The sequence below is a fragment of the Herpailurus yagouaroundi genome, unplaced genomic scaffold, assembly GCF_014898765.1.
Source record: "Herpailurus yagouaroundi ecotype Mexico unplaced genomic scaffold, PumYag 28, whole genome shotgun sequence".
Taxonomy (NCBI): Eukaryota; Metazoa; Chordata; class Mammalia; order Carnivora; family Felidae; genus Herpailurus; species Herpailurus yagouaroundi.
This window is the reverse complement of record NW_024412376.1, coordinates 61214844-61229634: the sequence shown is the minus strand read 5'-3', so window position 1 is coordinate 61229634 and position 14791 is coordinate 61214844. Positions and strand designations below refer to the sequence as shown.

The 14791-nt window shown below is 34.2% G+C and overlaps 1 long non-coding RNA gene across 2 annotated transcripts in view; it reads right to left on the bottom strand.

Moving 5' to 3' along the window:
- LOC121028078 (uncharacterized) overlaps positions 1-14791 on the bottom strand; it is a 96153-nt gene that overhangs the window by 38196 nt on the left and 43166 nt on the right. Inside the window, exon 2 of one of the 2 annotated variants that reach the window (XR_005789079.1) lies at positions 2485-2730. This is a non-coding gene — a long non-coding RNA (uncharacterized LOC121028078). The remainder of the gene's footprint in view (positions 1-2484; positions 2731-14791) is intronic. The other variant, XR_005789091.1, reaches the window with a different exon arrangement.

Sequence of the window (14791 nt, the reverse complement as noted above, 5' to 3'; positions counted from 1 at the left end):
CAAAAGAATTATATATATATATTTTATATATATGTAGGTATATATATTCCTGACATTGGAAAATAATCTTTGTGAACTACAAGTTACTTTTCTAACATAGCTAGTAGGTTTTTTTTTTCTAATATTATCTTGTTTCTTCTAGTTATTTTACTAAACATGCATTCTTCTAAAAACTAATAATTTTCATAATATATTTCAATTTTTTTCAGGTGATTTAACTTCCAAAAACCCTAACTTTGAAAAATCTCAACACCGTCTTCTATTAACTATTTATAAGACAGTTTTTACATACTCTATAATAATTCGGTTTGTACCTTACCTTTTGAATATGAAAGATATCAATAACAGTAGCTTAATACATGCACTGAATATAATAAAAACTAATAGAAAGCTATAGGAGACACTCTTAACCAAAATGATTAACTTTTCCTGGAAAAACATTGACCTTTGACCATTTCACTCTGAATGCTTTGTAGCCAGTTTAAAATTTGCCTGAGTACTTCTACTTCCATAAATTTAGTTAAAGGCTTAACAAGTAAGTTGTGTTTGTTCCTAAACCTATGTATGCCAGCTATAGTTGCAATTATGATCATAATAAAACACTTTTACTGGTTGATTACTATTTTGAAAGTATGTGTGTGCATGTGCAATAGATAACTTTGGGATGGCCACTTAAGGAAACCTTTTACTGATAGGATAGGATTCAGTGAATGAAGAGTATATCAAAAGCTGTTTTGTGAGGTCTTAAATATTCTCTTTTTTTAAAGTTCATTTATTTATTTTGAGGGAAAGAGGGGGTGCAGGGGAGGAACAGAGAGGCCCTGAGACAGAAAGAATCCTAAGTAGACTCCATGCTGTCAGCACAGAACCTGATGGGAGATGATGACCTGAGCTGAAATCAAAAGTTGGATGTGGGAGCCTGGGTGGTTCAGTTGGTTAAGCTTTCAGCTCGGGTCATGATCTCACAGCTCATCAGGCTCTGTATTGAAAGTGTGGAGCCTGCTTGGGATTCTCTCTATTCCTCCTCGTCTGCCTCTTCCTTCCTCTCTTTCTCTCATAAAAAAATAAACATTAAATTAAGAGAGTCATACACTTAACCGACTGAGGCACCAGTCTTAAATATTTGATTAAGATTGATAAAAGTCAATAGGAATTATTTTCATTTTCATCATGCAGCTTAAATTTATGCTATTGCAAGTTTGGTGTGCTTATTGTATTATTTCCCTAATACTGCAGGGAACTGAAGTTCTCCCAAATAAATTTAGTTCATCTCTCTAACCTCCAATATAGTTATCTTATAACTTTGGGGAGAGATAAATGTGTTTTTTGTTTTCACATAATTTTATGAAAGTTAGTTTTATAGTCGTTTAGGTTTAAAATAATTACAACTCACATTTCCTAACAAATTACAATCTCAACTTCTCATGCCTGTACGCATCTACTTATTTGAATCCCATAATAGGCAGAGATACTTCATTCCAATTGTGTACTTTTTTATAGAAGAAGATTCTATAAATAACTAAATCCTACACCTTGAATTATATATTCAGTTATTTTTTATTTTCTTTTATTTTTTATTTCATATTTGATAGAGAGAAAGGGAGACACAGAACGTGAACAGGGGAGGGGCAGAGAGATGGAGACAGAATCTGAAGCAGGCTCCAGGCTCCCAGCTGTCAGCACAGAGCCAGACGCGGGGCTTGAACCCACCAGCAGTGAGATCATGACCTGAGCTGAAGTTGGACACTTAACCGACTGAGCCACCCAGGCGCCCCTATATATACAGTTATTTAAATAACTATATAATATAGCAACTAAAATATGAATATAAATAAAGTGTTTGACACCACATAATCCCTTAGCAGACTAGTTTATAAAGAAGAATATCGAGGTCAATGTTTTGAAGCTTGAGACCAAGTATGTCACTTAATCTCTTTTAGCCTCAGTTGTAAAACTGAGTAAAGGTAACCGGGTAAAGAAAAAAAAAATGTATGTATGTAAAAACAGGATTTAGTTTGGCCAAAAAACTTGATAATTGTTACTCTCTAGTTCTCCTTTCTGGTTCCTCTAGAGTATTTTTAATCTTTAACCTCTGCAATATCAATACCTTTTTATGCTCATTTGATATTTGTGTCCCAGATGCCACTGTTGCTCACATTATAATCAGAAGAGGAAAAAAAAAAGTAGTTTCTTTGTTTTATTTGGTCTATAATTGCTCTGACTTCTTTTATGATTACTTGAAAATAAAAAGCTACATTTAGTCCAATTTGCTTTAAAACTTAATCCAATCCAATAATTTTAACAGTCCTCTAAGAAAGTAGTCCTTGGAAAATGAGATATTGACTGTTATTTCCACTTTCCCCATGCACTCGATATTCTTAAGGATGGCATTAAATTGAGTTCAGGGACAGAGCCAGTTGGGGACCTTTGTAAACACACAGAAGAAAAAGGGAGAGTCTTTGGATCCATCCATCAGTTACTTACTGGTTTTCAGTCTGCTGCAGAGTGGGTGTTCTGCGTCTGCTGCAGTATTTGTTTGGCTTGGTCTTTTTCAGGATCTTCAGCTGGTATTTGCTGCTGACATCTGGGGCTGATGAACAGAAATTGAAAATTTTCTCTGCTTGATGAATGGCTCCCTACTTACTCAGCTTTTATTGTGGTGCAGACTCTGGCAGTGTTTCTATCTGGATCCTTGGTCCAGTCACTCCGTTCCACCACAGAAGGGTCTTGCTATGTGGAGACCAACATAAGCATACGAGTTAAGAGTTAATTCCAGACTCTTTTTCCCTATGGCTTTTTTTTCCCTCCATGTTCGTAACCAAAATGCTGCACCTCAAGCTGACATGGCAGTATTTTCCAAGTGTCCCAAATGGAGAACTGGACAAGAGGTCCTTGTCCTCACCTGATCAAACTAATTGATACATTCACTCCTGAAGACCAAACCCAGAGAGAAGAAATGAAGACATCTACCTGACAGCTTCTTTGCCTAGTACTTTCCCTGCAATAATCCAGATTCAGAGTGTCTGCTAATTTACTCCTGCCAGCCTAAGACTTCCTTCTGCTGTCTGGCTCACAGAACTTGAATCTTGGTTGGTTAAAATGGGAGGTAAAAAAAGTTAAAAACTAATTTCTTCCTCCTCAATGCTTGACTGGCAAACCTAATATCTTCGTGAAAATTCTTATTTGTAATATAACCTGAATATCGGTGTTTTATTTTCCTTTTATACTCCTATTCTAATGTTTTAATCACTTTGAAGCAGATGTGTCTGGGCTGACTAGGGAGAAGGTCATGTCATGAAAATGCACAGGATAACAATCTTTTAATATTTTATTTTTTCAAATATGACTTCTACTGTATGCATTAAACTATTGATATCTTTTCTATTTAAATTTATACTCAGGATATTGGGGTGCCTGGGTGGCTGAGTCCGTTAAGCGTTGGGCTGTTAGTTTTGGCTCAGGTCATGTTGTGGGTCTGAGCCCCTCAGTGTGGAGCCTGCTTGGGATCCTTTCTCTCCTCCTCTCTCTTGGCCCCCAGCCCTCTCTCTCTTTTTCTCTCTCTCTCAAAATCACTAAATAAATAAATAAATAAATAAATAAATAAATAAAAAAAACTTAAAAAATAAATTTATACTTAGGATATCAAATTAAAATGTCTAAGAAGTCAATGCTCAAACTAGGTTACATGATCTTGTTCACAATATTTTGTTTCTATTTATTTTTATCAATAAATACATATTCAGACACTCTATGAAAATAATCTTTCCTTATAGATTTGTAACAGTGAAGAGCAAAATGATGATTTTTATATTGTTTGTGAAAATGAATGGAATTTAAATAAGATTTTATAGTATTTATGTTAAATTATTGAAATAATGTAATATATTTAAATGGTAATCTCATCAGTGACCAACCTTTATTTATTAATACAAACAATGTGTGAGTTCTTTCTTTCTTTCTTTCTTTCTTTCTTTCTTTCTTTCTTTCCTTTTTTCCTCTCTTAATCCATTTTAGGCTGTCTCTAAGGATTCTAGCATTTGTCCCAATATGATCTTATGCAGAAAGAAGTGATCAAAAAAAGCATTCAGGATATGGTAAGCAGAATGCAGAATGAGGCAGAGAGTCTTGCTGAGAGAATTTTACAATCTGTTATGCATGATTGAGTATCACATTTATTCCTAACTACTTTCTGCCATTATTACTTGCTATAAACTTTTTCCCAGAGTGCATATATATAAAATTTATTTACATGTGTTTTCCTTAAACACTTAAGCCCTCTTACATTTATGTTCCTGAAGTAATGCACTGACTTAATAGAAATACTCATTTATTACAAAGAAACATGTTTAAGATCCTAAAAAATTTCATGGAATTTCTGGTGCCATTTGAATCAAGGAGGTAAGATTCCAAAATAGGGAATCTTTTATGCAGAGGACTTTGGAGAGGCCCTAACTCTTTTCTATTTTCTTATGCACATGATATACTTCTTTGAAAATGCTCTCATATTAATCTTTGTAGGTCTTGTGCTTCTAAGTTGAATTATCTTTCTTTCCACTGTTATGAACGAAATTTGATGAAGTGAGATTAGACTAAAAATGATGACACTATTGGGGCACCTGGGTGGCTCAATCAGTTAAGCTCAGTCTTTGGCTCAGGTTATGATCTCCTGGTTCCTGAGTCTGAGCCCTCTGCCCCCTGCACTGTCAGCACAGAGCCTGCTTCAGATCCCTTGTCCCACTCTCTCTCTCAGGTCCTCCCCACTCATGCGCAATTTCTCTCTCTCTCTTTCTCTCTCTCTCCCTTCCTCCCTCAAAAATAAATATTAAATGTGTTGATGCTATTCAATAAGGTCCCCAGTTCTTCACATCTGGAGATAAATAAAATGTCATGTTTAAAAATGAAAAGATGAACAAAAAAAATGGCAAAAACTGTAGAAAACCTTGTAATTCTAATTTGTATTTTATTAAAGTTTAACTTTGATAACTTGAAATATTTGGTTTTATATATACACTATCTGCAACCTAGATATTTATTTTTTTTTAAATTTTTTTTTTCAACGTTTTTTATTTTTGGGACAGAGAGAGACAGAACATGAACGGGGGAGGGGCAGAGAGAGAGGGAGACACAGAATCAGAAACAGGCTCCAGGCTCCGAGCCGTCAGCCCATGCAACCTAGATATTTATAATGAGTGAATGCATTTTATATATTTAATAACTTAAGTATTAAAAAGTAGTGGTTATGTCTTAGCTTATCATGGCAACTAAAAACAATATTATAATTACTTTTTTTGAATGAAGAAATGAGGTAAGAACATCAAAACAACTAAGAAAATTAATGAATCAAAATGGTAAAACAAAAATTCCAAAATTAAATGTAATATGGAGTTCACAACTGCTGGGTAAAATCTAAGAAAATAAAACTGCTTGTATTTTGTTTTCTTTTTTGTGTCAGAGCACATGGAAATACACGATTGATCAATGCCTTTTATTGTTATTATGTTCAAATTTCTAAAAACATATATTAAATATTTTCCACAGAAAAAGACCATATGTGCTCTTTAAATATTGGCTAAGAAAACTCCCTTGGATAAAATAAATATTAACACTTGGCAAAAAATGTAAGTTGTGACCATATTTTGCTCAAAATACCTCAGTATTTCAAAGGAGGAAAATTATAACTTCTAAATTTAATTTTTGTTAAAGTTAAGAGCAAGTCAATAAATGAATAGCAAATGATCACTTGTTCTCATGCCCCATGAACTTAGTTTCTTTTTGATATCATATGCTTTGAAGGAGTTCTCCTTGATTGAATTTGGGGCAATTAGGACCTTACAGGAGTAAATGAAGACTACCTCGGTATTGTTTTCCACTAGAGGAATATTATGCCTCACCTCTACTCCAGAGGTCAGTATACTTCCAGCCTAAGTAGGAATTCATTGGCTTCTAGAATGTTTCTGCCTTATAAGATTATATAGATAAATAGGTTAAAATTGTGTACCAATGGAAATATTCCATTACGTAGGAGTGTCATACACTTCTTACGTACATCCCTTTCATACACACACATAGAAACACTGAATTAAGGAGTAAATGGATAAATACTCGGCATGCGTGGCATTCCTTTTCTGGATATTTTCTAGCAATCTACTGAATTCCTACCTTGCTTTACAAAATTTGAAAGAACTAAATGCTGCTCTGATTGTTAACCTCAAAAATATATATAACTGAACTATAGGCATTACAAAATCAGTTCAAAGGATAAAGTGAAAGAGAGTAGGTGAAGATTCATTTTAACAGTTCATTTTGAAAAGCAATTCTGAAAAGACATGACAAATTGTTTTGTGAAAATATAAATGATATGGGTAGCAGAAAATAGCTGGGTAAAATCTCTCAACTAGGTGGATTGTACTAACTTCAAATTGTGGTCACAAAGCTCAAACCCAAAATAAGGCTCCTCAGTCTCACTTTTAGCTGATGACATTGATGAATATTTTAGTGAGAGCATAAAAAACAACCAGAAATCAACTTCCAAAAGCTCCCAACAACACATCCACCTTCATGTTGGCTATTCTCTGCCTTTTTGCCCATTAACATCGGTGAATTCTCCATGCTCCTGCTTAGCAGGTTCCTCCTACTCTAACCTGCTCCACTGTATCCTTCTATCACTGTACCACTTTCTCTCCTAACTCATCAACTTTCCCTCTAATCAATCATTCTCGTCTGCATGGCAGCATACTATTGTTTTCACAATCTTAAGAGAAACAAACTGAAAATGACTCTGCAAAAATAGGCCCATAAACTTTTGCATCATTTCTGTTCCCCTTCAGTAATATCCCTGCAAAGAGTTGTCTATGTGCGTCTTCCCTTGTCTCTTGTAAGATGTTAAGCCAGTTGCTTTTGGTGGCAGGGCCACCCAAAGATGTATTTCCCGCCCCCTCCCCCGAGGTCTTCTTGAAATTTTTCTAATGTATTCAGCTAGTCTTTCTCAAGCATGTATTAACTTTATAATGGAAAAATGACAAATTTTAAATGTCTCCCAGGTTGCTGGATTCAACAGTTGGTTCTGAGCTTTTATGTTACTTTGACTCATCGCTGGTATTTGACCAAACTGATTACTCTATTTTAATTTTTAGTATACATTTGGCTGGTGGGGCCTTATACTCTCGGATTTTCTCCACTCACTGAGGCCTCTATCTGGTCTTCTTGTCCTGCCCAGCTGCGTGAGGCTGGAGGTCCCAAGCGTGGTCTTTAGAACTCTTTCTTGTCTGTTCTTTCTTCTTGGATGATCTCATAATTTTAAAAGCCATTTATATTCTATTTATATTAATTTTTTAATTTATTTTTGAGAAAGAGAGAGAGCATGAGCAGGGGAGAAGAAGAAGAGAGAAAGAGAGACAAAATCCAAAGCAGACTCCAGGCTCTGAGCTGTCAGCACAGAGCCTGATGCGAGGCTCGAACTCATGAACAGTGAGATCATGACCTGAGCCAAAGTCGGACGCTCAACTGACTGAGCCACCCAGATGCCCCGTAACAGGTTCCATTCTTACTCTTTCTCCCAAAATAGCATTTAGAATGATCCTCAATATGTAAGTTAGAACATATTTGATTGTATCAATCTATTTTAAGCAGATCATTCATAACTTCTGTAGCTAACATGGAGAATTAACATGCATACATCTATTGAAATACATATTCATATGGGTGCCTGGATGGCTTAAGTCGATTAAGCATCTGACCTCAGCTCAAGTCATGGGCCCGGGTCCTGGTAAATCCTCCATATTAGCTCAAGTGAAAGACCTCTTCTAAGAAGCCATGAGTACTCTGAAGTCTCTGCCATGGATATAAGGTTTCTAAAGTTATGAGAAATAAATATTCATAGAAATAATAATCTGTATATTTGTCAAGACGTGTCTTCCTTGACTTAATGGCCTATCTTGGCTTCCTTCACTTTCTCTACTCTGCTGCCAATTGACTTCATTTTTCTTTGTGTAACATCCATTTTTCTGCCTTCTTATACCTCTGGGGGAAGGCTTGTCAGATTCCTCTACAAAAGGAATATACTCCTGTAACACCCCAAATTGGTGTTTTGGACTATTTATCTATTAGCACATTTTTTTGTTCTTATTTGTCATGTAGCATTTGTAAAACACTTCCAGGATTCTTCAAAAAGACACATCTTCTGTGTGGTAGAAAACAAAAATTATTTCATATTTGTAAATCTCCTAAAAGCAGGACAAGTACTATAAACTATTTGATTTTTGTAATGGATACAATCAGACTTTTTTTTCCCCAAATAAAAGATACCAGATAAAAGATGCTGTGGGGAAAACGATCTGTAAAATTATAACACATCTAAGATTAGAAAAGGAAATACCTTTCAGTCTAGAGATATTTTTTTATGTTTTTTTTTCTTTTGACATATCTGCATGTGGATGCACTCATTATCACCTTTAGTGATTATCACCTTTAGTGAGCCCTCTGCCTTTGAAAGGAACCTTTCAGAGGGCTCACAGAACTTTGCAAAATAAATTAAATTGTTGCTGATTCTCTACCTTTAAAGGAAAAATGCATTTTTGGAATTTGAATAAAAATGCTTGCTTAGTAAAATTACCTAACAGTTATAAAAGATAGAGGATATTTTCAAATATTGTCCCATAAAGTACAGATCTGTGGGTTCTAAGCAAAATGCTATTTTGAATATGTTAACAGTAGAGCAAGCTTCATAAATGTTCACAAAATATTAAAATATAGTATCTTCCAAATATTAAATCAATACAGTGTACTAATGTATTTTTTTAACTTTGAAATACATGTTCTTTAAGCAAAAGTGTTCCATTTTGCTTTTAAACATCAGTGTTAGAAGTATAAATTAAGGCTAAAGGTCGGAAACTCTTCTTTGTAAAAAAGGAAAGCAGATAGATTTATCAGTTTCTTTGTAAGGGTGAGAAGTCTTTTTGTTTTCTTGTCTGTTTCAAGTTTTTATTTAAATTCTAGCTAGTTAACATATAGTGTAATATTGATTTAGGAGTAGAATTTAGTGATTCATCACTTACATACAAGACCCAGTTCTCACTCCAAGTGCCCTCCTTAATGTCCATCGTCCATTAAGCCCATCCCCCCACTCAACACCCCTTTAGCAAGCTTCACTTTGTTCTCTGTATTTAAGGGTGTCTTATGGTTTTCCTTCCTCTCTCTTTTTTTTTCATCTCTTTTGTTTCTTAAATTCCATTTATGAGTGAAATTAGATAGTATTTGTCTGGAAAGAGGATAGATTTTAAAAGAAGAGAATGAATTTAGGAAATAAAAGACAGAACTAAAACAAACAATCATTTTTCAGCTCAAAGTTTCAGTTAGCTTTTCAGAAAATATCACTAAAGATGAGGAGAAGGGTAGAGTTGAAAGCATAGAATCATATGTACCAGTGTTTTGTTTAAAGTTCTAAGTTTCTGAGATCTCAAATGACAGATATCATAGAAATCAAACCATAGACCTCAATTTCTACTGTATCATTTTATTAGTATGAATCAATGTCATTGATTTACAAGGAAAAATTCAATGGTATTTGGAGAAGTAGTATCATTAGTGTTAGTGTTTCTGTAGTCTCCATTTAGTGATTTGAGAACTAAGGTTGAAGCATTACACAAGTTAGGTATCTGATTAGCAACTTGCAAAAGAACACATGTCAGGATGCTGGATTTTTTCTTTCCTTCTTTCCATTAACTGATTCCTCTATTTTTCATTGCCCTGTAACATTAAATGATAAAAATCAAGCTGAGGGGTGAGGGAGTGAGAAAACTTGAGCTACTGTCCGTGTGTGGTGTGACTGTGCGTAGGTGGTCTACAGGGTCATTTGACCTACCAAAGGGGCCAATGAAAGGAAAACAGTGTGGGAACCATTAATCTTTAGCTTGTTTACACAACTGTAATTTTGTATTGCTTGTTTACTGCCATTCTGATGACAGAAACAGTCCTTCCTTGACTTAGCAGCAGGCTTCTGGTCATTTTCCCTGAAAAACAATTTGTGATAACAAATGATGATAATGTTTAATAAAATGGTTTCAGATTTTCTCATCTTTTAACTAATATGATCTTTGACTGTTTTAAAGTATTTACAGGTTACTTCTACCAGGTAAGGATTATGGCCTTAGTGTTTTACTTTTCCACAAATACAACTGCAATTTGAGGGAAATAATACATTTCTGTAAACTGGTAGAAAGTATTTCTGGAGAAGAGGCTTTTCATCATAACAGATTATTGACTTAATGCATATTTTAAAAATCTTTTATATGCATTTTATTTGTTATTAGTGTTATATAAGATCTTTGGGTATTATCCTCATACTATTTCCATTTAATAGTTATCCCCCCTCCTATATGTCTGTTTTAAAAAATATCCTTAGGTTAAGCCACCCTTTTGATAATGATCCTAACGTCTACATAATAAGTGATTATTTCAAATGTAAGTAAATTCCAAATAAATTATGAAGTTTTCTCTTTCCACCAATCAACATTCTTTCATTTAAAAATTTCACTGAGTGCCTAATGTACTAAACATAGTGTTGAGGTTGGAACATAAAGCACACACGATCCTGAGACCTCTTAAATTTATCATCTACACTGGAGACTAGTTTTGAGCAAATAAATTATTCTGTAATCAGTATGGCATACTCTGTTAAGAAGATAACTTAAAATATTTAAAATTCTATGAAAGATAATTCATTCTTAGATATTTGTTGTGAAAACATTAATGTACATAATTTAAAATGAATAGCAAGTGTGAATACAGACTACTCTGTAACACAATAAAATATGTAGTGAAAAAAGAAAAAAAAAATCTACCTGAGTGTTTTATTTACTAACCATTAAACAGAGAGTTGGATTTAATATATTTTCCTGATTTTCTTAGTTGTTCTCAAATTTTTCATCATCTCAACAACATGAGGAATGAAATATACATTCCCAGCAGTAAAGTGGCTCATTGAGACAGTGATTTTCAAGGTATGAGACCTTTATATCAGAATCTCATTGCTGGGTTTGGAGGAAGCATATGTAATTGCTGTTTGTTTGTTTGTTTGTTTGTTTGTTTGTTTGTTTTCAATCTCACTTGTTGATTGATTTTGGCACATCCTACCAATAGGCAGAAAACTTTGTTCCTTCTCTCTTCCAGTCATTCCTTTCATTATCTAATGGCAGCTCAGAATTTTAGGAAACCTTATATCCATGGCAGAGACTTCAATTTATTCATATCTTATTAGAAGAGGTCTCTCAGTTGAGCTGACATAAAGGATTTACCAAGAATTTTATAATACTGATAACACAATGCAGGTTAATAATTTAAAATATTTAATCATATAATATTTGTTTACCAAGAGTATTGCTGCTGTTGAGTTAAAAAATACTTTTTCACTGAAATTAGACATTTTTATGGAGAAAAAATCATAAACTGTAGTGCTTATCTGGTTTTTCAAATAGCTGTATTTAAAATTACATACATATATAAAAAGGATCTTGAACCAACCTTAAATAATATTTCCTATTATTGATAAAAACTATAGGATTCAAAAGAAAAAAATCTTCAGAATTTCCAAAAACTCTGCCAATATCTTGACAAGGAAGAATAATATTTAAGAATAGTATTTTTAAAATATAAATATTCTTAAAAAATAAATAAGCTTTAAGAAATTGGTCAGTTATACTTGAAAGGCATAATTTTGTTTTTAGAAGTCAAATTTTCAGCTCATGTAGGATAAAAAATACTATAGATCACATTAGGAGCAGTTTTAATGTCATATGTGGTATCTTACCACCACATACTCAAGTTAATGTGTAGAAGGAAGAGCTCTACATAGAAGAGCAGAAGAAGTGAGGGCAGAAGGAATAAATGGAATCCAAAACCTCACTGCAACTTACAGAATTTCAGCACCAATAAGTACAATGTTGTTCTCATTCACATAAAGGCTAGAAGCTAGACTGAACCCCAAAGGATTCTCACTAAAAAAGGAGGGCTGCTTAAAGTAATAATTATTCTTTGACTTTAAAAGATCAATCTTCACTCCCAAGATACGAAATTATTACACATGCACAGAGCAGCTGGGGGAAAGTGAATGAGGATGTCATCAAAAGTGATAACAGACGGAAAGTAGGGTGTGCAGAAAGCTTCAAAGGGAAATGAACTAATGCATGAGTATATGGGGTTACAGCTGGCACTTCAGTATTGTAATCATGATGTGTTCACTTAATTTTGTCCTTTTATATTTCATTTCTATTCTTAGATTCCCTTAAGACTGGGGAAAATTAAACAGCTTCTCCAAAAATGAAAGCTGCTAATTTAAGTATCTGGAGTCACATAACAAAATCACATATTCTTCCTATATGTCAGGTTTTTTTTTTAGCTTTTATTTTTCACACATTATTGTGCTGCTATATTCACTTTGTTTATGAAAAGAATAGTTTTTATAGTTTTGAAATCACAGGGTCTGTTTGATATTTACCTTGGTAAAGGACCCTTGATTAATTTATTTATTTTAACTGTAGTGATATTAAGTTTAGTCAGCCCAGACTCTTTTGTTTTCCCCACCCAGTGGCCTATAGCCCTATTTCCTCTGTATCCACCACAATAGCACTGGGCACATGGCCCAAGCTGGCCAGAGAGTACTATACTCTGGTTCACAGATAAGCGTGTGGCCCATATCCAGCCAATTAGTGTAGTGTTGTCAATTAAAAATAGGTCTGGAATTGTATAATCATTTACTCATAGGATCGGCATTCCCTATACAGTGTAACCTTTACTTTAGTTACACTTTAATACAAATAAGCAGAAGGCTAGACCCTGAAAGGAATAAAAATTTACACTAAAATAAAAAAAAATACAATTTTCTGTTTTCCAATCATGTAAGAAGCTGGGAAGTTCCCATTCTATTCTAAGAAGTAAAAAGTTGAACAGACTGAAAAATACATAACTCCTCTTAGATTCATCAGGGAAATGATGTCAAAGGGCAAGCCATGGTCACCTTACCAAAGATACTTGAATGGCAAATAAGGACATGAAAGATATACATACATCATTTGGTGTTTGGGAAATGGAAATTAAAACAATTCAAGATACGACTACACAACTTGTAGAACGACCAAAATCCAGAACAGAAACCACACCACACACTAGTGAAGGTATGGAACAACAGAAATTCTCATTCATTGCTGGCAGGAATGCAAAATGGTACAAACACTTTGGAAGACATTTTGGCAGTCTCTGACAAAAGTAAACATACTCTTAAAATACAATTCAGTAATCATGCTCTTTGTTATTTACCACGACTATCTGAAAATTAAACCTGCACATGGATGTTTATTCATAATTGTCCAAACTTAAAGGCAACCAAGATGTCCTTCTGTAGGTGAATGGACAAACTGTGGTACATCCAAACAATGAAATAGTATTTAGCACTAGAAAGAAATGAGGTATTGAGTCATGAAAAGACACGGAGGAAACTTCAATATGTATTACTAAGTGAAAGAAGTCAGTCTGTAGAAGGTAAGAACTGTCTTGATTCCAAGTTTATGACATTCTTTGAAAGGCAAAATTATGGAGATAATACAAAGATCTGTGGTTGCCAGCAATTAAGGAGGCAGGAGGAATGAATAAGCAGAGTAGAGAGGATTTCTAGGGCAGTGAAACTATGGTATGTGGATATACATTATTATACATTTGTCAAAATCCATAGAATGTACAGCACCAAGAGTGAACCTTAAGGTAAACTATGGGCTTTGGGTGATATGTTTCAATAGGGGTTCATCAATTTTAACAAATGTATCACTCTGGTGGAGGATGTTGATAATGGGGGAGGCTATGCATGTGTGGTGGCAGGTATATATGGATAATCTCAGTACGCTCTTCTCAATTTTGCTATGAATATAAAACTGCTCTAAAAATTTACGTATATATAATGAGTTGATAGTGGGGAACCATTTATTTCTCTTAGGAAACAGGCACATAATAATTGGTATTATTTTCTTTTAATTAATTGTACATATGCAAAGTATATAAAATGCAGAAAAAATATTTTTCAATCTGTTTTAGCAAACTATAACCAGTCAACAATATAATTAATCATGAAAACTTATTAGCTCATTCTCTTAGAAGACCTCCTGTTTCTGAGAAAAAAAACTACATTGGTTATGTCTGGGAGTTAACAAATATCATATGTGTTCAAGAGCTAGTCATTTCCACCAAATTAATTAAAGTCATTCTGCAAGTCACTTTCATCACGCCAGATGATACTAGAAGTACTTCCTGCTGCTCCACAGCAACTCTTAGAATTCCACAGTTACAGTACATCTCCAGTGGTGGATACCCTAAGGTATAAGGGGCCAGAGCAGTGACTCTGTAGTGAACTAAGGTGGGAGAATGACCGCTCTCCTTTGTGATGCCAAAACACTGATATTTTTGATAGAGTATGAATGTGTTTTAGAGTTCTAATATTTAAGGAGCTAAGATGGAAATATATTTAAATAATATGATCCTCTGGAATTAGTATTTCCTTTTTTTTTTTTTTTCCCGGGCGGGCCCCCCCCAATGATAAGAGTGTATTTATTCAGTAAAACTCAACATATCTAGATTGTCTTTGTCTTAGGGTATGTTAGCTTTAACAAAACCCCTCGGCTACTCTGCCTCTATTTTACTTAGTTTGTTCATATAAGGGGTGTCTTAGTCCCTTGGGGCTGCCTTACCAAAATACCACAGATAGGGTGGCTTACAAACAACAGGAATTTATTTGTCACGGTAGTGGAGGCTG